The sequence below is a fragment of the Tamandua tetradactyla genome, chromosome X (assembly GCF_023851605.1).
Source record: "Tamandua tetradactyla isolate mTamTet1 chromosome X, mTamTet1.pri, whole genome shotgun sequence".
NCBI classification, from domain to species: domain Eukaryota; kingdom Metazoa; phylum Chordata; class Mammalia; order Pilosa; family Myrmecophagidae; genus Tamandua; species Tamandua tetradactyla.
Genome location: NC_135353.1, coordinates 45,874,426 through 45,895,943, shown reverse-complemented (window position 1 = coordinate 45,895,943; position 21,518 = coordinate 45,874,426). Strand labels below are relative to the sequence as shown.

The window sequence follows — 21,518 nt, the reverse complement described above, 5'->3', positions numbered from 1 at the left end:
ATCAATACATTCAGCTTGGTCCAACTTTATATTCCATCCACCATTATCCCACACCCTTAATATGCATTCCCACACATATTTCCCTGATCATTCTATATAGATTAGGAAACTCATGCAGTTCATTTGGAGTATCGCATACCTCCTCATGGGTCATGTTTTGTACCTCATCTTTTGGGGTCTGTTGGGTGGTGGCAGTGTGTCATGAAAAGAAATAGAAGTGTCTTGCAAGCTAATTACCTCAGGGCATTCATTTGCAGTTTCTTCTGGTGAAACTGGATTAGTCACTCCAGACAGAGGAGTTAGGGCTGTTTCCCAAGGGAAGGTGGTTACAGATTTAACAGGCACTGAAGGGTTAATCTCTTTTGGTGGATGTTGGATGGCAGACCAGAGTCCAGGAAGCTGTTTTCTCAAGGCAAGATTGAGGTCGGGGAGCACTTTTCTCAGGGCAGGCTGGAGTTGGGTGGATGTTTCTGCAGGGCAGGATGGAGGTGGGGCAGTTCTTTCCTCAAGACAGTCCGTTACAGGTCTATCTAGTAAAGGCTCAGCAGATGTCCCTATTGCCATCATTATCAAGCCAGATATACCACTCCCCAGTTTTAGGATTCCATTCTTTTCCAATCAAAGTCCTTACTTTAACAGGAGACACCCTGCAAGGTTGAGACTTTAGTTTATGTTGTAAATCTGCTACTCACAAAATGAGGCTGTGTTCAGTTTTCAGAGATCTCAAGTCTGCAACCGCAGGAAACTAGATTCCCTTTCAGAGCACACATGGAAAGTGCTACATCTTTCACATGGCACTTAAGTTTTAAATTTGAAATGTTCAGCTCATCCTTTTCATTCATAACTGTATCCAGCGTATTTATCAACAACTAGCTAACGTCATTATACTTCTTGATTCCACAAACTCCATTAGTGTCAAAAACATTCTCACCAAGAGCCTTGCCTTGTATAAGCATACAATTAGCAGAATCAGATAGTGATTTTTGCATATCTCTCTTGACAACTCACCCCTTGGACTGTTAGCGCCATCTTGATTATTGGAAACAGAGTCATTAGTGCCTTTGAGTCTAATTATAATAGAAAACCAATGGTGAAAACCCATTTTTAAGATCCTGTTTCTCAAGAACCACTCCAAGTTCTAAGCTGTGTTAGGGTTCTCTAGAGAAACAGGACCAACAGGAGATATCTTTAAATATGAGATTTATAAAGGTGTCACACAACCATGGAAATGAAGGGCCCAAAATCTGTAGGGCAGGGTGTGGGGCTGGTGGCTCTGATGAAGGGTCTTGATGAACTCTATAGGAGAGGCTCAGTGGCTGAAGAAGGATTGAAAAGCATTGAAAAAGACTCAGCAGTCTTCAACTGATTGAATTATCCCACTTCTGGGAGACATGCCATTAGTTGATCATAGATGTGGTTAGCCACAGCTGCAATCAACTGACTGATGATTTAATAAATCAGCTTTCTGATTTATCAACCAGCCATGAAATGTTTGCACTGATGGTCAAGCCAGTGTTTGCCTGACCAGATTACTCAGCATCCTCACCTGGCCAAATTGACACCAGAACCTAACAATCACAGCTCTATACAGCATACTCCTTGAATGCTTAATGCTGCCATGTACCTTTCCTAAGATTAAGGATATTCACTTTTATAACTACCTTAAGTGCAGTAATCAAGTTCAATAAATTTGACATGGATATAGAGCTTACAGTCTATATTACATTTTTTTATATGCCCAAGTAAAGTTATTTTGTGTCTTCTCTTCTCCCATGTTAGATTCCGCTCAGGATCATGTATCTCTTGAATTGTCTTTGTCTCTTTAATTGCTCTTTCTTTTTTAATTGTGGAAACATATATACAACATAAACATTCTCATTTCAACCACTCCCAAGCATACCATTCAGTGTGATTAATATTATTCACTACGTTACAGTACCCTCACCATCTTCCATTACTGAAATTTTCCCATCTCAGAGAAGGGAGCACCAGGACTCTGAAGCATTGAAGGAGTTCTGTAGAAATGGACCAACTATCTCGTTCATTTGTTTTAGATAATGGAATCCTGTCCTACTATGATTCACAGGATGATGTTTGCAAAGGGAGCACAGGAAGTATAAAGATGGTAGTTTGTGAAACTAAAGTCCATTCAGCAGACAACACAAGAATGGAATTAATCATTCCAGGAAAGCAGTATTTCTACATGAAAGTGGTGAATGCAGCTGAAAGACAGAGGTGGCTGGTTGCTCTGGGGAGCTCCAAAGCATGTTTGACATACTAGGATTAAAAAAGAAAAAGAAATAAGTGAAATTAGTGAATCTCTGAAAACCTAAATGTCAGACTCTGCCTCTACTGTGACCTCCTAAAACAGCAAGTTCATACAATCCAAGAATTTGTTCACCATGATGAGAGCCATTCATCTTCCAGCATGGAGAACATACATGAAGCCTCTTCTTTGCTTAGTACCACCTGTAATATGTTCATCACAATACTTGAGGAATGTGTGAAGATAGCGAATGCCAAGTTTAAATCTGAGATGTTTCAACTTCCTCATCCTGATGCCTTAGTTTCTCCTGTGTCACCTTTTCCTGTTCTGATGATGAAGCGTTCTATCTGCCACCCTGATTCTTGCATTTCAGAGAGGAGCAGTCATTCTATAAACGAATCCATATCTACACATCACCGATTATTCCAGCGTAGCCGAAGAACTTATTCAGATACAGATTCCTGTAATGATAGTTTCCTTGAAGATCCAGATAGACCTGTTCACTGCTCAAGAAATACACTTAATGGAGATTTGGGATCTGTTACCATTCCTGAAGAAAGCAGATTAATGGCCGGAAAAAAAAAAAAGCGGAATCAGAAGATCCTTTTGCATCCGTCTCTTCCTGAGAAGAGATAGCCCAACTTCCTCTAAGTATTGCTATGCAAAAGCTGCTGTAATTAAACTATTGTTATAAGGAGTAGTTTTTCTCTTAGGTTTTCTCTGCACTTTATAGACTATTGTACAAAAAACAACCCACATACCTTTGAAGTGTATTTTACCTTTATATAGTTTATTTGGGCGAGAGTATTTTCCTAATAACTTCACAATGTGAATGTGCATCTTTCTTTTCTTTTTTTAAACAAACGATTGTGTAACATTTTGACTACACAAGGACAAAGATTGATATTTTTTTAAAAGACTGTGACGGACTGACATATTCTAGCTTATAAATGTGAAATCTTACAGGCATAAGGTTTCAGTTTGAAGGAACGTGTCCCATGGACCAGGTAAATGGTCACTTTACTCCAGCTAAAAGTGAGTTATAATAGTAGCCTGATGGTGATTGTATTGTGTTCTTTCAAGCAAAAAAGGAATACTTCATATTCTAAATGTTTTTAACCCAAATACCATGACACATTGAGGAGGTTTTAAAAAACCGGACCATGTTGTCCTTCATAGGTAAAGTGGACACTACTGATTTGTCAATACCAAATGTTGGGTTAAAGTATTTAATTTTTATTTATTTATTTTTCTGTTGTGTGGAAAAATGATTGCATTCTATCTTTTGGGACCTACCAAATTTAAGATGTGTATATATACATTATAGAAAAGTGGTCAGTGTGGTAGTGACCTTGCTCACTTACACCAGAGAAATAAATGACTTTCAATGGAAGAGGATTTTTGCGCTTTTTTTTTTCTAAATGACATGAAGTTGCTGTTGCAAGATATTAATGTTCGCAGCTCTTTTGACTATCTAAAGACATTTTTAAATTTATGAATATTTATATAAAAAATAAATTCTGTTAAGATGATTGCTTTTCCTCATTTTAGAAAATGGCATAATTTAATGAAAAAACAAATAGCACTTTTTGGTAGTGTCTGCCCATATCTTTTGTCAGTGCTTGCCTTGTAAATTTTTTTATTAATAAAAATATGGTTTCTGCATTCAAACTCACCATAAAATGCATTGTATTTTCACATTTGTTTATATTCTATTTAATCTTTACCAAGTGCTAGTAGTGTTTTTATTGTTTTGATTTTGTTTATATATTTGGGTCTCATGGTAAATTCACAATTGAATCACACTTTTTTGTTGCTTATGATTTTAGAATGGTGTGACCTATTTCACTTTAAATTATTCTTGTAGTTTTATGTGAGATTCTTTTTCAAAGTTAATATTTGATGCTTATTTTATTAAAGTAAATCTGTTCTTATAGGCTTTCTTAAGTTTAAAATAGACATAAATTATAAATATATACATTAATATGCATCTGGATAAACTGCTACTTAAAATGCTCATGATTTTAAATAGCACACAGGTCATTAGACTATTCTATATTAAGTGGAATCTTTTTCTGCTTATATATTGTACTTCATATGTCTGATTAAAAAAAGGAGTTTGATAATGTAAGTTTTCAAATTGGTAATCAGGTTTTTTCTTTCTTTTTATTGTAAACACTTGCACAGTGATAAGACTATAAAGGTTAAGGTGCTACCGGTAGGGAGTTTTTCTGGTAATTAGTTTTTTATTTTTTTAATTTGTGACCCCAGCCCTACTCCCTTTGTCCATTCTCACATTCAGCTTCATTCAGTGTTTTAACGTAATTGTTTTACAGTTAGGTAATATTGTGTTGTCCATTTCTGGGTTTTTATATTCAGTCCTGTTGCACAATCTGTATCCCTTGAGTTCCAATTACCCACTATCTTACCCTATTTCTATCTCCTGATGGTCTCTGTTACCAATGAAATATTCCAAGTTTATTCACTAATGTCAGTTCATATCAGTGAGACCATACAGTATTTGTTCTTTTGTTTCTGGCTAATTTCACTCAATATAATGTCCTTAAGGTCCATCCACGTTGTTACATACTTCATAACTTTGTTCTGTCTTAAAGCTGCATAATATTCCATCGTATGTATATACCACAGTTTGTTTAGCCATTCGCACAGTGATAAGATTATAAAGGTTAAGGTGCTACCGATAGGGAGTTTTCTGGTAATTAGTTTTTTTTAAGTGATAAGTTCATAATGAAAATCTTATAACAAGCTTTTGAACCCACAGAAAATAAATCCATTTTCTATTTCTTTGTCCAAATATACGAGTTCATGTACAGTTTTCTGTCAATATTTTAAAAAGTAAATGCAATCATTTCTGTTTCGTATCTTTTTTCCCCCTTGAAACAGGTGCTTTAAACAAGTTTACTATATTCCTAAATATGACTTTTATTGTAACTTGGAGCTGCTTTTTTTCCCCATATGAACCAAACTCTTTTGTGGATTTATTTTTGATGGAAAAATAAATGTATCTTGAGTTACAAAAAAAAAAATTTCCCATCTCTCCTAACAGAAACCGTACATCCATTTTGTATTAATTCCCCATTCCACATGCCTCCTGACCTTTAGTCTAATTTCTGTCTCTATGAGCAACCTGTGCACTAGTTTCTTTCTCTATGACCTTTTATATTCTCTGTTTTCTTTGTACTCATCATGGGGCTTAAATTTAACATCCTAAATCTCTAAGTATCTTGTTTGCTTTGATGCCAACTTAACATTAATAGTAGACAAGAACTATGTTCCTACAGCATCCATCCTCTCAATTTTATGCAGTTCTTGCCATGAATTACATGTTTATACATTACGAATACTAAATTACTGATTTATCATTACATTTTATACATTTGCCTTTTAGATCCTGCATGATGTAAAAAGTGAAATTACAAATTAAAAATTCAATAGTACTGGCATTTATATTTCCCAGGTGATTACCTCACTGGGGAGCTTTATTTCTTCATGCAGCTTCCATCTGTTGCTGTTGTCCATTCCTTTCAACCTGCAGAATTCTCTTTAGCATGTCCTGTGGGGTTGGTCTAGTGGTGATGAACTCCCACAGCTTTTGTTCATTTGGAAAATGTCTTAATCACTTCCTCATTTTTGAAAGACAGTTTTTCCAGATATAATTCTTGGTTGGCAATTTTTTGCTTTTAGAACTTTAAGTATGTCATCCTTCTGCTTGCTTGCCTCCATGGTTTCTGATGAGAAATCAGCACTTATTCATATTTAGGCTCCCTGTATGTGACATGTTGCTTCTCTCAGCTTTCAGAATTCTTTTTATCTTTGACATTTTACAATTTGATTATACTAAGCCACAGCATGGGTCTATTTGAATTCATCCTGTTTGGAGTTCATCAGGCATTTTTAATGTGCATATTCATGTCTTTAGTTAAACTTGGGGAGTTGTCAGCCATTATTTATTTGAATGGACTCTCTGCTCCTTTCTTTCCTCTCCTTCTGGGACTCTCAAAGTGCATACAATGGTACACTTGATGGTGTCCCACAGTTTCCTCAGACTCCATTCACTTTTTTTTAATTCTTCCTTCTGTTTCTCAGACTGGATGATTTCAATTGTCTTATTTTCAACTTCTGATTCTTTTTTCTGCCAGCTCCAATCTGCTATTGAACCCCTCTAGGGCATATGTGATCTTCAGTTCTGGTTTCTTTTTTTTTTTTTTTAATGTTTTTATTGCTAAAACAACATACAAACATACATTCATAACATACAAATATTCCATACATGGTGTACAATCAGTGGCTTACAACATCATCACATAGTTGTGTATTCATCACCATGATCGATTTTTTTTAACATTTATATCACTCCAGCAAAAGAAAGGAAAAAGAAAAAAGAAAAGACTCATACATACCATACATCTTACCCCTCCCTCTCATTGACCACTAGTATTTCCATCTACCCAATTTATTTTAGCCTTTGTTCCCCCTATTATTTATTTTTTATCCATATTTTTTAGTCATCTGCCCATACCCTAGATAAAAGGAGCATCAGACACAAAGGTTTTCATAATTACACAGTCACGTTGTAAAAGTTATACCTTTATACAATGGTCTTCAAGAATCAAAGCTGCTGGAACACAGCTGAACAGTTTCAGGTACTTCCTCCAGCCACTCCAATACACCATAAACTAAAAAGTGATATCTATATAATGCATAAAAATAGCCTCCAGGATAACCTCTCAACTCCATTTGAAATCTCTCAGCCACTGACACTTTATTTTTTTGCATGGGCAGGCACCGGGAATTGAACCCAGGTCTCCAGTATGCATTGACACTTTGTTTTGTCTCATTTCTTTCTTCCTCCTTTTGGTCAAGAAAGTTTTCTCAATCCCCTGATGCTAGGTCCTGTCTTATCCCAAGATTTCTGTCTCACATTTCCATGGAGATTTACACCCCTGGGAGTCATGTCCCATGTAGAGGGAGAGGGCAGTGAATTCACTGCCGGTTTAGAAAGAGAGGCCATATCTGAGCAACAAAAGAGATTATCTGAGGGTGAACCTTAGGCCTAATTTTTTGTAGACTACAGGAATGTTTCATAGGAGTGAGCCCCAAGATCAAGGGCTTAGCCTATTGATTTGGTTGTCCCCACTGTTTGTTAGAATATCAGAAATTCTCCAAATGGGGAAGTTGAATATTCCCCCTTTTATCCCCATTCCTCCAAGGGGATTTTGCAAATACTTCTTTATTCACTGCCCAAATCACTCTTGGATTTATCAGGGCATCACACTAAGCTGGACAAACCAACAAAATCTCACACCCTATTTAAGATTCTATGTACTTATGGTGACCATACAAGTTAAATTAGCAAATGCACTCCCCAAAATACAAATTTTACATCAAATAAACATCTCTCCCTTTGGCCTTACACAGAAGTTGAAGTTTTAAAATCTGGATGATATCATCCTTTACCCAGTCTTCTGATATACCTTAGTCCTATCCAGATTAACTTCATTCATATGTCTACTTGAAGTCTGATCACTTTTTAACTTTTTTGTAAACAGTTCCTATATGGGGTAATGCTAACTTTCATAGCTTCAGAGCTCTAACTCTGAGTTTCAGGTTTCACATAAATACCTGAAGTTTCTGGGAAAGACCATGTTATATACAAACAGCTCAGTATCTCAGAATTTAGAATTAACAGTTACACCTCCTGAATATATGTGACTTCTGTAAGAGCTTATAATTTAGGATCCTTTACAATAAGCCCCAACCTGATAACCCATGCTCTTGACCATAGATCACTGAATTTTTATATTATAGTTAGTCCATATGATTGAGGCATGGTAATATTTGCCTTTTTCTTTCTGGCATTTCATTCAACACACAGTCCTTAAGGTTTATTCATGTAGTTGCATGCATGACAACTTCATTTATTCTTGGGCTGCTGAGTAGTCCATTGTATGTGTACACCATAGTTCCCCTTTCCATTCTTCAATCGTTGTACCCTTAGGCCACCTCCATTCGTTGTGAATCATGAGCACTGCTGCCATAAACACTAGTGTGCAAAAGTCCATTCCTGTCCCCACACTCAGTTCCTCTAGCATACACTGAGCAAAGGGATTTCAGGATCATATGGCAACCCCACCCCTAGCCTCCTGTGGAACCACCACACTGCCCTCTAAGGGGCTGCACCTCTCATTTCCCTAAGCTCTGATTCCTTTTCACAATTTCCATCTCTCTATTGATTTCTCTTTGCGTTCATCTTCATTTTCCTGATTTCCTTTAGTTCTTTATCAATGTTTTCCTCAAGCTTTTTGGGCATAATTAAGGCCATTTTTTAAAAAGTTTTTATTTATTTATGAAACATAACCACATACAAACACAAACATTGTTACCATATGATCATTCAATTCTTGTTATATAATCAGTAACTCACAATATCATCACATAGTTGTGTATTCATCATCATGATCATTTCTTAGAACATTTGCATCAATTCAGAAAAAGAAATAAAAAGAAAACAGAAAAAAATTCATACATACCACACCCTTTACCTCTCCCTTTCATTGATCACTGGCATTTCAATCTACTAAATTTATTTTAACATTTGTTCCCCCTATTATTTATTTTATTCCATATGTTTTACTCATCTGTTGATAAGGTAGATAAAAGGAGCATCACACACAAGGTTTTCACAATCACACAGTCACATTGTGAAAACTATGTCATTATACAATCATCTTCAAGAAACATGGCTACTACATTTTCAGGCAGTTCCCTCCAGCCTCTCCCCTACACCTTAACTAAAAAAGGTGATTTCTATTTAATGCATGAGAATAACCTCCAGGATAACCTCTGGACTCTGTTTGGAATCTCTCAGCCATTGACACTCTATTTTATCTCATTTTGCTCTTCCCCCTTTTGGTTGAGAAGGTTTCTCAATCTTTTGAGGCTGAGTCCCAGCTCATTCTAGGATTTCTGTCCCAGTTTCCAGGAAGGTCCACACCCCTGGGAGTCATGTTCCATGTAGAGAGGGGGTAAGGCAGTGAGTTTGCTTGTCATGTTGGCTGAGAGAGAGATAGGCCACATCTGAGCAACAGAGGAGGTTCTCTTGGGGGTGACTCTTAGCCTAATTTTAAGTAGATTTAGCCTATCCTTTGTGGGGTTAAATTTCATATGAACAAACCCCAAGATTAGGGGCTCAGCCTATTGCTTTGATTGTCCCCACTGCTTGTGAGAATATCAAGAATTCTCCACTTGGGGAATTTGAATTTTCCCCCTTTCTCACCATTCCCCCAAGGGAACTTTGCAAATACTTCTTTATTCACTGTTCAAATCACTCTGGGATTTATCGGGGTATCACTCTGGACAAACCTACAAAATCTCATCCTAATTAGGGCCATTTTTAAAAGGTCTTTGGTAAATCCTAGGTCTAGTTCTTTTGATGATTTTTTAAAACATTTTTTATTGTGAAATATAACATATATACAAAAAGGCAATGCATTTCGAAGAACATTTTAACAAATAGTTATAGAACAGGTTTCATAGTTTGGTATGGGTTACAGTTCCAAAATTTCAGGTTTTTCCTTTTAGCTGCTCTAAGACACAGGAGACTAAAAGAAATATCAATTTATTGATTCAGTAGTCATATGTGTTTGTTAACTCCTAAGTTCTCTAATATACTCCTCCTTCTCACTTGATCCATCTCCCAATCTTTAGAGATAGTTGGATTATCCCTATTTTAACTGTTTCATGTTGAGAAAAGGGTGTCACCAATATGGAATAGGGAGATGTAACTGCTTCATGTTCTTGGAGAGACTGGCTCTTCTGGGTTTCAAGATTTATCTGTCCTAGAAACCATCTGAAGGTTTTAGGTTTCTGAAAAGTAAACTTAGTGCACGAAACTTTTTTAGGATCTCAGATAGACCTGGATGTTCTTTAAGGTTAATGAAAATGATGTTAGTTGGAGTTTGGCAAGCCATGGCAATTAGCAGTAACTTGCTGAAGCTTTCATGTGTGTAGCTTCCAGAAGAGCCTCTTGATTGTATTTAACTTTCTTGGCCACTGATACCTAATTTTATTACATTTCTTTTCCCCCTTTTGGTCAGGATGCCATTGTGGATCCTATGGTTCCAGGACCAGGCTCATTCCTGGAATCATGTTTTCCCATGTTGCCAGGTAGACTCACAACACTGGGTGTCATGTTCCACATAGTGGAGAGGGTAATGATTTTTATGTGCAGAGTTGGGCTTAGAGAGAGAGAGACTACATCTAAGAAATAAAAGTGGTTCTCAGGAAGTAACTCTTAGGCATAATTATAGGTAGGCTTAACTTCTCCACTATAGAAATAAGTTTCATGTAAGCAAGCTTAAGATTAAAGGCTTGGCCTATCAATTTGGGAGTCCCTTTTCCCATTGTTGTAAAATTTAATAGTTCCATATTTTTTTCTCCAATCCCTCAAGGGATTTTGCCAATACTTTCTCATTATCTGCCCAACATACTCTGAGATGTATCCAGGTATTACATAAAGCTATACAAAATTACAGCCTCTTGTTTCCATTATGGACTCCATGTGTTTGGGTTGTTTAAATGAACTATCCAGGCAGGTGAGTTAGATTGTGTGTTACAGAAAATTTAGGTTTTGGACAAAGTAAAGGTCTCATCCTTTGGTTTCATACATTAAGTGAAGTTCTAAAATACTTATCTTTTACCCTGTATTCTGATTTACCAGATTGGCTCTGTTCTCATCTCTAATTGAAGCCTGATTTCTGTTTTTGTTTCTCTCTTGATCATTTTAATTTTCTCCTTTACCTGGGTTATAACTTCCTCTTAATTTGTGTGCTTTGTAATCTTTTATTGAAACCTGGAATTTTTCATGTTTTAATATATTATCACTAGAATTTAGATTCTGTGGTGTCTGTTCCTTAAGGTTGTATCCAGTTAGTGTTATGACAGAGCTTTCCTTGAATGCCAGAAGCTACAACAACAAAAAGGAAAAACAGAAATCACATTTCCCGGTGTTTACAGACTGACATGTGCAAGTGCTCCCCTTCAGAATTTACCCATACAAAGGGTTAGATAACAGCTCTTGGTCACTGTGTAGGGGCCACTGTGATCCTTTCTGTGCATGTGTCATGTCTGGAGCATATACATGTGGCCCTGGGAATTCCCTCATTTACATAGAACTGTCACCTCTTCCCTAAGAAACAGTTTCCTCATGGTCTTAGGCACTGTGCTGTACTTCTTAAAGCCAACAATCCCTTGTCCCAGCCATCATGACTTGAGTTCTCTCCCATAATATTCTATAGGAGCGTTTGATGAGCCACCTTCTACACTCTGCTTCCTCTGGAACTGGGATCAGGGATGTGCGTGCTATGTGTGCAGGATGACTGCAGTGAGATGGTTGGGGTGGGGTAGTAGCTAACCAAGTCCTCGCCAGATCCTATGGCTTTTTTTTTTTTTTAAGATCCTATGGCTTTTAAATAATCTTTTTCTTGATTTGGTACCTGCTCTATTACTGCAGTCCTTTGTTTTCCGGTGCTTTGAGAAAGATGTTCTTGCCTCTTCTCGCTGGTTTGCCAAAGTCCAGAAACTTCTCATATCATCTTCTTGATTGGGACGTCATTCTTTTTATGGCTGAATAATATTCCATTGTCTGGATATAATACATTTTGTTTACACATTCATCATCTGATGGACATTTGGTTTGTTTTGACTTTTATTTGTCATGGATATATTGTTATGAATGTGTGTGTATGAGTTTTTGTTTGAACATATGTTTTCAATTCTCATGGGCATATACCAAGGATTGGAATTCCTGTGTCAGATGGTAATTCCATGTTAAACTGCTTAAGGACTGCCAAACTGTTTTCCATAGAGGTTGCATAAATTCCCACCGGCAGTGTATGAGGATTCCAGTATCCCTGCATCCTTGTCAACATTTGTTTTCTGGTTTTTAAGAAATTATAGCTATCCTAGTGGGTGTGAAGTGGTATTCTTTTGTGGTTTTATTGTATTATTCTAGTGACCAATGATGTTGAGCATCTTTTCATATGCTTCTTGGCCAGTTGTGTTTCTTATTTGGGAAAATAAATGCCTTTACTCATGTAAAAATTGGTTTGTTTTTTATTATTGTATTTACTCTTAGAAGAATATATATTATGGATAATAGATCTCTATCAGATATGTGATTTGGAAATATTTTCTCCATTCTGTAGGTTGTTTTTTGCTTTATTGATAATGTCCTTTTATGCAGAAATGTTTTAAATATAAATGAAGTTCAATTTATCTACTTTTTTCTTTTGTTTTTGTATTTTTGGTGCTATATTTAAGAAATGTTGCCTAATAGAAGGCCACAAAGATACATCTCTATGTTTTCTTTAAAGGCTTTTATTGTTTTAGCTCTAATATTTAGGCATTTTGTATTAATTTTTGTATATGATATGAGGTAGAAGCCCAAATGCATTTGTATGGATGTGGATATCATTTGTGTTAATATTATTTCTTTTAAAGACTGATCTTTCTGTTATGAATGGTCTTGAAACACTTGTGAAACTCTATTGACCATAGATATATGGGTTTATTTCTGGACTCTCGATTCAATTCCATTTTTCTATACATCTTTCCTATGTCAATACCACACTGTTTTTCTTACCATGCCTTTGTAGTCTAGTAAATTTTGAAATCAGGATGTGTGTGTCCTCCAACTTTGTTCTCCTTTTTCAAGATTAGTTTGGATATTCAGGGTTCTTTAAAACTCCATATGAATTTTAGGATCAGCTTGTCCATTTCTCAAGAAAGGCCATTGGGGTTTTCATAGGGATTACATTGAAGATGCAGGTAAATTTCAGGAGAATTGCTATTTTGACATATCAAGTCTTCTAATTTATGAGCACAAGTGATCATCACACTTATTTATATTTTCTTTAATTTTTTCAGCAATGTTTTATAGTTTTCGTTGTACAATGAATTGTATCTTAGATAAATTTTCTTAATTTTATTCTTTTTATTCTATTGTAAATGGACTTGATTTTTAATTTCATTTTTGGGTATTTATTGTTAATGTATAAAAATAAAAAAAAACTGATTTTCATATATTGATCTAGTATTGTGCAACTTTGCTGAACTTATTTATTAGCTCTAACAGGTTTTTTGTGGGTGGATTCTTTAAGGTTTTCTTATGAAAGATCATGTCACCTGAGACTAGAGATAGTTTTTCTTTTTAATAATTTGAATGAATTTTCTTTCCTTTTTTCTTCTTCTCACTGGCTTCCTACCTCCTTCCTTCCTTTTTTTCTCTCTTTCTTCCTTTCTTCCTTACTTCCTCCATCCCTCACTCCTTTCCTTCCTTCTTGTCTGCCTTCCTGCTTTCTTTCTTTCTCTTTCTCTTTTTCCCTTCCTTTCTCTCTCCTTATTCCTTTTTATTTCCCCTGACTAGAACTTTAAGTATAATATTGAATAGAAGCATTAAGAGTGATATCCTTGTGTTTTTCTTGGTCTCGGAGGTAAAATTTTCAGACTTTTATGCTAAGCTGATATTAACGGTGGGTTTTTCATAAATGTCCTTCATTGTGTTGTCATAATTTCCATATATTCCTAGTTTGTTGATTGTTCTTATCATAAAAGAATGTTGGATGTTGTCAATAGTTTCTTCCAGCTCATTTGAGATCATCGTGTCTTTTTCGTTTTCATTCTATAAATGTGGCTATTACATTGGTTGATTTTTGTATGTTGACTCACCCTTGCATTGCTGGTATAAATTTCACTTTGCCATAGTGTATAATTCTTTTAACATGCTAATGGACCAGGTTTGCTAGTATTTTGTTGAGGATTTTTTGCATCTATTTTCATAAAGATATTAGTCTGTAGTTTTCTTTTTCTGTGATATCATTGTCTGGTTTTGGCATCAGAGTAATAATGGCCTCATAGAATGAATTAGGAAGTGTTCCATTCTCTTTAATATTTTCAAAGAGTTTGAGAAGGATTGGTATTAGCTTTTGAAATGTTTGGTAGAATTCACAGTGAGGACATAAGTAATGTTTGATTACTTATTCAATCTTTTTTACTTTATATAGATCTATTCAGATTTTCTATTTCTTCTTAGTTTAGGTAGTTTGTGTGTTTCCAGAAATTTGTTAATTTTATCTTGGTTATCTAATTTGTTGGTGTACAACTGTTCATCACCTTCCCTTATAATCTCTTTGCTTCAAAAATGTCAACAGTAATATCCCATATTTCAGTTCTGATTTTAGTAATTTGTATCAGTCTTTTTTTTCTGGTCAGTCTAGCTAAAAGTTTGTAATTTATTTATCTTCTCAGAGAATGAACGTTTGGTTTCATTGATTCTCTATTAATTTTCTATTTCATTTTTTCACTTTTGTCTATATTATTTCCTTCTTTCTATTTGATTTGAATTTATTTTGGGCTTCTATTACTAGTTTCTTAATATGGAAAGTTAGCATATTGGCTTGAAATTTTTCTTCATTTGTTTGTGTGTGCCTTAAAATTTAATTTACTGAAAAGAAAAAATTCAGTCACTGCACACGATTATTTAATATGATGACACTAACAGAAGACTTAAAAATTTTTTTTGCATCATAGAAACTTAGTAACAACTTTAATACCCTCTGACTGGGTGGCCTCTATACTGCCATGACACAAGTGGAATTTGCACACATTAATGTAGGAAAATTTAATTGAAGAAAAGGCTGTTATCTAATACACAACAGAGAACTTATGAAAGATTTTCTTCAATTTGGGATTTTTGAATTCCAAAAGAACATTTGGAGCCTTTGGAATGATGGTTTTATATTAAAAATAGTATAGAAATTAAGAGTTTGAAATTTTCAGTCACATCAAAGCAAAAATAGCCTAAGACAACTATTTGATTCCATCAAGTACACCAATTTAGGTGTTATCAGAATCTTAGAAGGAGAAGAAAGAGAGAAAGGGGCAAAAGGAATATTTAAAGAAATAATGAGAGAGACTTCCCAAATTTAGCAAAAACATGAATATGCACATCCCAGAAGCCCACAGAACACCAAACAGGGTTAATATGAAGAAAATATACCCCATCATACATTGGTCACACTATCAAAAACAAAGGACAAAGAGAGAGTTCTGAAAGCTGCAAGCAAAAAGTAACATGTTATGTACAAGAGAGTCCCAATTAGGCTGAATGCCAATTTCCCAACAGAAGCCATGGAGGCAAGAAGGCAGTGGGTTGAAAAACTTAAAGTTCTGAAAGAAAACAACTACTAGCCTAGAATTTGAACCCAGTGAGACATTCTTTTAAAAATGAGGGAGAGGGAAAGACATTCTCAGATAAACAAAAGCTGAGGGAGTTCATCACCAGTAGACCTGCCCTACAAGCAATGCTAAAGGGAGTCCTTTTGACTAAAAAAAAGGACACTAGACAGTGGTTCAAAGTGGCATAAAAAATAAAAACCATTTGGGTAGTTATAAATACTAGTATTATTGTATTGTTTGGTATGAAACTTTACTTCTTACTTGCTACAGGTGCTAAAATGCTAGTGCATATAAAGTAGTGATAAGTAGTCTAAATTGTTGGACATTTAATGTACAAGGAAATAAATGGTAATAAGGACAAAAGTGGTGGAGGGACAGAGGGGTATAGGAAAAGCACATGTTAATACTATTGGGGTTAAGTTGATATCAAATCAAATATGACTGTTAGAAATTTAAGATGTTAAATTTTAACCACATGGTAATCGCAATGTAAATAGATGAAGTAAGAAGTCAATATAGTACAATAAAAAAAAATTAAAGTAGGGTTTAATGGAAGTGAGGGACAAAAAATAGTATAAGGTTTACAAAGTCTAAGTAGCAAAAAAGCAGAAGAAAATCCTGTATTATCAATAGTGACTTTAAATGTAAATGGATTAAACTCACCAATTAAAAGGCAGAAATTGGCAGAATGGATAGAAAAGCATGACCCAACTATACATATCTGCAAGAGACTCACCTTAAAGTCAAATACACAAATAGATTAAGGGTAAAAAGTTGGAAAATGTTTGCTAGGCAAGTATTAAACAAAAGAGTGCTGGTTGTGGCTATACTAATATTGGATAAAATAGACTTTACATAAAAAACAATTACAAAGGACAAAGGTAGTCATTATACAATGATAAAGGGGACAATTTAACAGGAAGATACTACAATTATAAATATGTAAGTACCTAACAGCAAAGTCCTAAAACATATGAAGCAAATATGGAAAGATTTGAAGGGAGAAATTGACAGTTCTACATTAATAGTTGGAGACTTTAAATGTCATTATCAATAATGGATAAAACATCTAGTCAGAAGATTATTGTGGAAGTACAGGACTTGATGATATTCTACACCAACTAGACATAACAGTCAGGTATACAGCACTGCATCCAAAGAAACCAGAATACATATTCTTTTCTACTGTACATGGATCATTCTTCAGGATAGGCTATATGGTGGGTCACAAAATAAGTCTCAATAAATTTAAAAATATTGAAATCATGCAATATTTATTCTCTGACTACACTGGAATGAAGCTAGAAATCAATAACAGAGGAAGGAATGGAAAATTAACAAATATGTGGAAAATAAACAAAATACTCTTAAATATCCAATGGAATAAGGAGGCAATCAGAAGTAACATTGGAAAGTATCTTGAGGTGAGTGAAAGTGAAAAAAGCCAACATACCAAGACTTATGGGATGCAGCAAAAGCAGTGCAGAGAGGGAAATTTATAGCTCTAAGTGTTTCCATTAAATAAGAAAACTTCAAACCAGAGACCTAACCTTAAAACTGGTAGAACTAGAGAAAGAAAAGCAAGCTAAACTGAAAATGAGCAGAAGGAAAGAAATTTTAGAGTGGAGGTAATGAAATAAAAAACCACAAAACAATAGAAAAAATCAATAAAACCAAAGGTTGGTTCTTTGAAAAGATCAATACTGTTGACAAAGCTTTAGCTAGACTGAAAAAGAAAAAAAGAGAGAGGATACAAATATTGAGAATCATAAATTAAAAGGGGGACATTATTACCAACCCCATGAAATAAAAAGACTATGTGTATATACTATTAAAAACTGTATGATAATAAATAAGATAACCTAGATGAAATGAACAAATTCTTACTTAGATTACAAAAACTGCTTACATTGCCTCAAGAAAAAATAGAAGAGCTCAACAAACCAATTACTAGTAAAGAGATTGATTCAGTAATTATAAACTTCCCAACAAATAGAAGCCCAAGACCAGATGGCTTTATAAGGGAATTGTTCCAATCATTCCAAGAATTAAGAAAACTTAATTCCAATTCCATTCAAACTCTTCCAAAATACTGAAGAGAAGGGAATATGACACAACTCATTCTATGTGGTCAACATCACCCTCATACCAAAGTCAAATAAAGAAATCACAAGAAAAGAAAACTACCTATCAATATATCTTATGAATAGAGATGCAAAAATCTTCAAAAAAAATATTAGCAAATTGAATCCACACATATTTTTTTTTTGAAATCCAACATTTTAATTTTGATATAAATTACGTAATACTTCCCAGAAAGTATCTAAAACACTCCACCTGCACAATGCAGAACAGGGTATTTCAGAAGTCAGAGACCGCAGAGAAACTGTAAATAAGGCACAACGTTTATTTACACTCATAATTGCAGCCTGAACTGTTTCATAATTCCTATTTACAATCTCCACATAAAGTTTTCATATTCTGAATCATTCCTTCGCATTTCCTTATATTTGGCACAACGTTCAAACATACTTCATACACGCTGACCTCTCTGCACACCACTCACAAACCTAAATAAATACTAGAGGAAAAATGAAGACATTTCAAGGCTTGATCTTTCCTTTACTCCAAGAAGACAGAAGAGTCAGTCCCTTGTGATGAAATACTACCAGAGCGAAGAATGAATCATTTTAAATTCACCTGAAACTGTTTAACTTCGTTAAGTACCCCTGAATAAAAACTGAAATAAGCCCGCCCAGCAGCGGCGGACTGGCAGGCGGGCTTCTAGGTCCCATCGCTCTCCCACTCCTCTATGACTGCGTCCTCGTCCGCATCTCCTTGGGCTGGAAAGGCCCGAGGCTGGCTGGGCGGCAGCTCAGACCCACTACTGGGACTCGGGGGCAGAGGGCGGGCTTCAGGCGGGACAGCCCGAGCGGGCGCCCCCAGCGCGTCCTCGTCCTCGGCGGGCAGCCCTCCATCCGGCCGGGCTTCATCTTCACTGTCCGGGTCCGCCGCGGCAGGCTCCCTGTCCGCCAGGGCTTCCATGTGCAATCTTCCAAAGTGTCGCTTCAGAGGAAGCCTTCCAATATCTTGGATAAAAGAAATCTGAGCTTGATTTCTCATTGGAATAGTTAGCAGAGCAAGGTATGGCAACAGCTGAGTTTGGAGACATAAAGCTGGTAAGCAGAAGTCAGAAAAAAGTGCTTTTGCTGCCAGGCAATTCTCTCGATACTTTTTACTTATTAGAAACCACTGGGGTTTGTGCAAAGGTCGAAAAGTTGATCCTCGTCCCTGGCAGTGAGCAAGCCCTAGGGCTCTGTTGGAATGCATCACACCTCTCGTGGCTACAGATGTGCTGTATTCTCTGAGTAAAGAGCGGATATTCCAGTCACCATTGAAGATATCTGCAAAACTCAGAAATTCACTGGCTCTCACGAGATCATCTATATCCACAAAGAAATCTATGTAGTTTTGATGAACATATAAGTTAAATAACTCTCCTGGCATGTGTGACATTTCTACTACATCCTCAGGTTGAACAAGTAATGTATCACGTTCATACTCTGATAAATGAGGGGGCAAGCGAGTAGAGTCTAATTCTGTTAAAGATGCTCTTTTGCAATACAGTATTTTCCCCAAAGCTCTGAAGAGGAAGAGAGAAACATCTTTGCCACCAATAGCCTGGATCTCTTGATTTTCAGAAATCCCATTGGATTTTTTTCTTTGTTTTGACTTTGACAGAGCAGCATCAGATTTTAATGAAGATAGTCCTTTTTTCCTTGGCCATAAATAGTTCACTCCTTTTAAAGAAGAAAACTGCAGGCTGTTTATTGCACTTCTGATATCACCAGAACATCCTCGACAGAGCAACTCTAGAGAAGTTTCATCAGGGACAATAATTTTTCTTCCATTCTTATTAGCTTCTATTGTCACTATTCGATTAAGAAATTTCATCATAATTGTTGGTGCCACAGGGTTGAAACTAATATTTGATATAGAACATTCTTCTTGAATTTCTTTAGGAAATAGTAACCTTTGATTATTATCTCCACTGAGACTGTCAGAGATTATAAATACAAGGGGGCATCGACCAATCCGTACATACTTCCTTAGAACTTCATGTAATGCCTGAGAATCTCGATAAAATTGGTTAGGTAAATCTTCAATCAGAATTATCTTCTTATCAGTTCTCAGATCATCTCCAAGCATTTGTAATTTGTTATACTTTGTTGCTCGTAGTAGGAACTCTTTAAAAACTGCCATCTGAGACTGACAGGGGATGTATGGAAATGTACGGAAGCTTGATTCAAGATTAGACATCTCCTTGGAATCATCTTTTTGAAAGTCTGATAAAACTGGATTAATCCACTCTTGTACTTGGATACCATGTTCCTTTGATAGTATTTTTATAGTTGTTGTCTTTCCACATCCAGGAGGACCTGTTTCGGTTGCCTTTCTAAGACTTGCGCTTTTAACCAGATTTCAACTTCTTCAATTTTCTTTTTATGCACAGCAAGTTCTTGCTGAGTCTCTGGTTGATATTTATCCACCCATGGTTCATTTTCAGACAGACATTCTTTTGAATTTTCTAGACCATAAATCTGTTCTGAGGAAGATACCTTTCCTCTCTTTCTGGCTGGAAATCTGCGACTTTCTAACGTGGAAAGCACATTCTTTCTTCTATAATTTGAGTTATTCACATCTAATGATGTGGCAGTAAGAGAAGAAATGTTTGTATTTTCTAAAAAATCATCAAATGATGGGTCTACCCAATCTGCTACCTTTGTGGAAGATACCTTTGGTCTAAGAAAAGTTTTTGACATTATAAACTTTGATAGTTCCCATCCGTAGTACATTAAAGTACAATTCACCTCCTTTAAATAGCAGGTAACTGTCCCTGATGGCGCCAGGTCCTTTCCAGGAGCGGCATCACCTCGCGGCGTTGAGGCGCGGAAGAGCCGGAGCAGTGCTCTGGCTGGCAGGGCCTGGCCCGTACCGGCACTGAGCCTCCTCCAGGGCCCCTGAATCCACACATATTAAAAGAATTATTCACCACGACCAAGTGAGATTTATGCCTGGTATTCAAGGTTGGTTCTACATAAGAGAATCAGTCAATGTAATATACTACATTAAGAGAATGAAAGAAAAAAACACACCTGATCATCTCAATTTTAGAGAAAGTACATTTGGCAAAATACAGCATCCTTTCTTGATAAAAAATACTTAGACCACTAGGCATAGAATTAAACTTCTTCAACATGATAGAGGGCATATATGAAAAAAACGCAGCTAACATTCTCTTTAATGGTGAAAGACTGAGAGCTTTCCCTCTGACATCAGGTACAAGACAGGGATACTCTCTGTAACTGCTGTTATTCAGCATTGTACTGGAAGTTCTTACCAGAGCATTTAGGCAAGAAAAAGAAATAAAAGGCATCCGAATTGGAAAGGAAGAAGTAAAATTTTCCCTATTTGCAGATTATATGATCCTATATACAGAAAACCCTGAAAAAATCTACAGCAAAGCTCTTAGAGCTAATAAATGAATCCAGCAAAGTGGTGGGTACAAAATCAACAAGCCCAAATCATTAGTGTTTCCAGCATGAACAATTGGAAGAAGTCAAGAAAAAATTTTCCATTCACAATAGCAAGTTAAAGAATCAAATATCTGGGAATAAATCCAACCAAGAATGTAAAGGACTTGTTGCAAAATATTGTTAAAAGATATTAAAGAATACCTAAAGAAATGAAAGTATATGCCATGGTAATGGATTGGAAGATTAAGTATCATTAACATACCAATACTACCCAAAACAATTTAGAGATTATTTGGAATCCCAATCAAAATTCCCACAACCTTCTTTGTAGAAATGGGAAAGGCAATCATCAATTTTTTTAAGATATCATTCCATTCTGCATATATAATCAGTAATTCTTAATATCATCACATAGTTGCATATTCATCATTTCTTAGAACATTTGCATCAATTTAGAA

General features: G+C 35.8%; 2 pseudogenes; one reads left to right on the top strand and one right to left on the bottom strand.

The window, feature by feature from the left end:
* Nucleotides 1-3,013, top strand: part of LOC143671800 (pleckstrin homology domain-containing family A member 3-like) — a 63,580-nt pseudogene extending 60,567 nt beyond the window's left edge.
* A 15,225-nt stretch (nucleotides 3,014-18,238) lies between these two features.
* LOC143670221 (cell cycle checkpoint protein RAD17 pseudogene) lies at nucleotides 18,239-20,538 on the bottom strand (annotated as a pseudogene).
* Nucleotides 20,539-21,518: the final 980 nt, after the last annotated feature.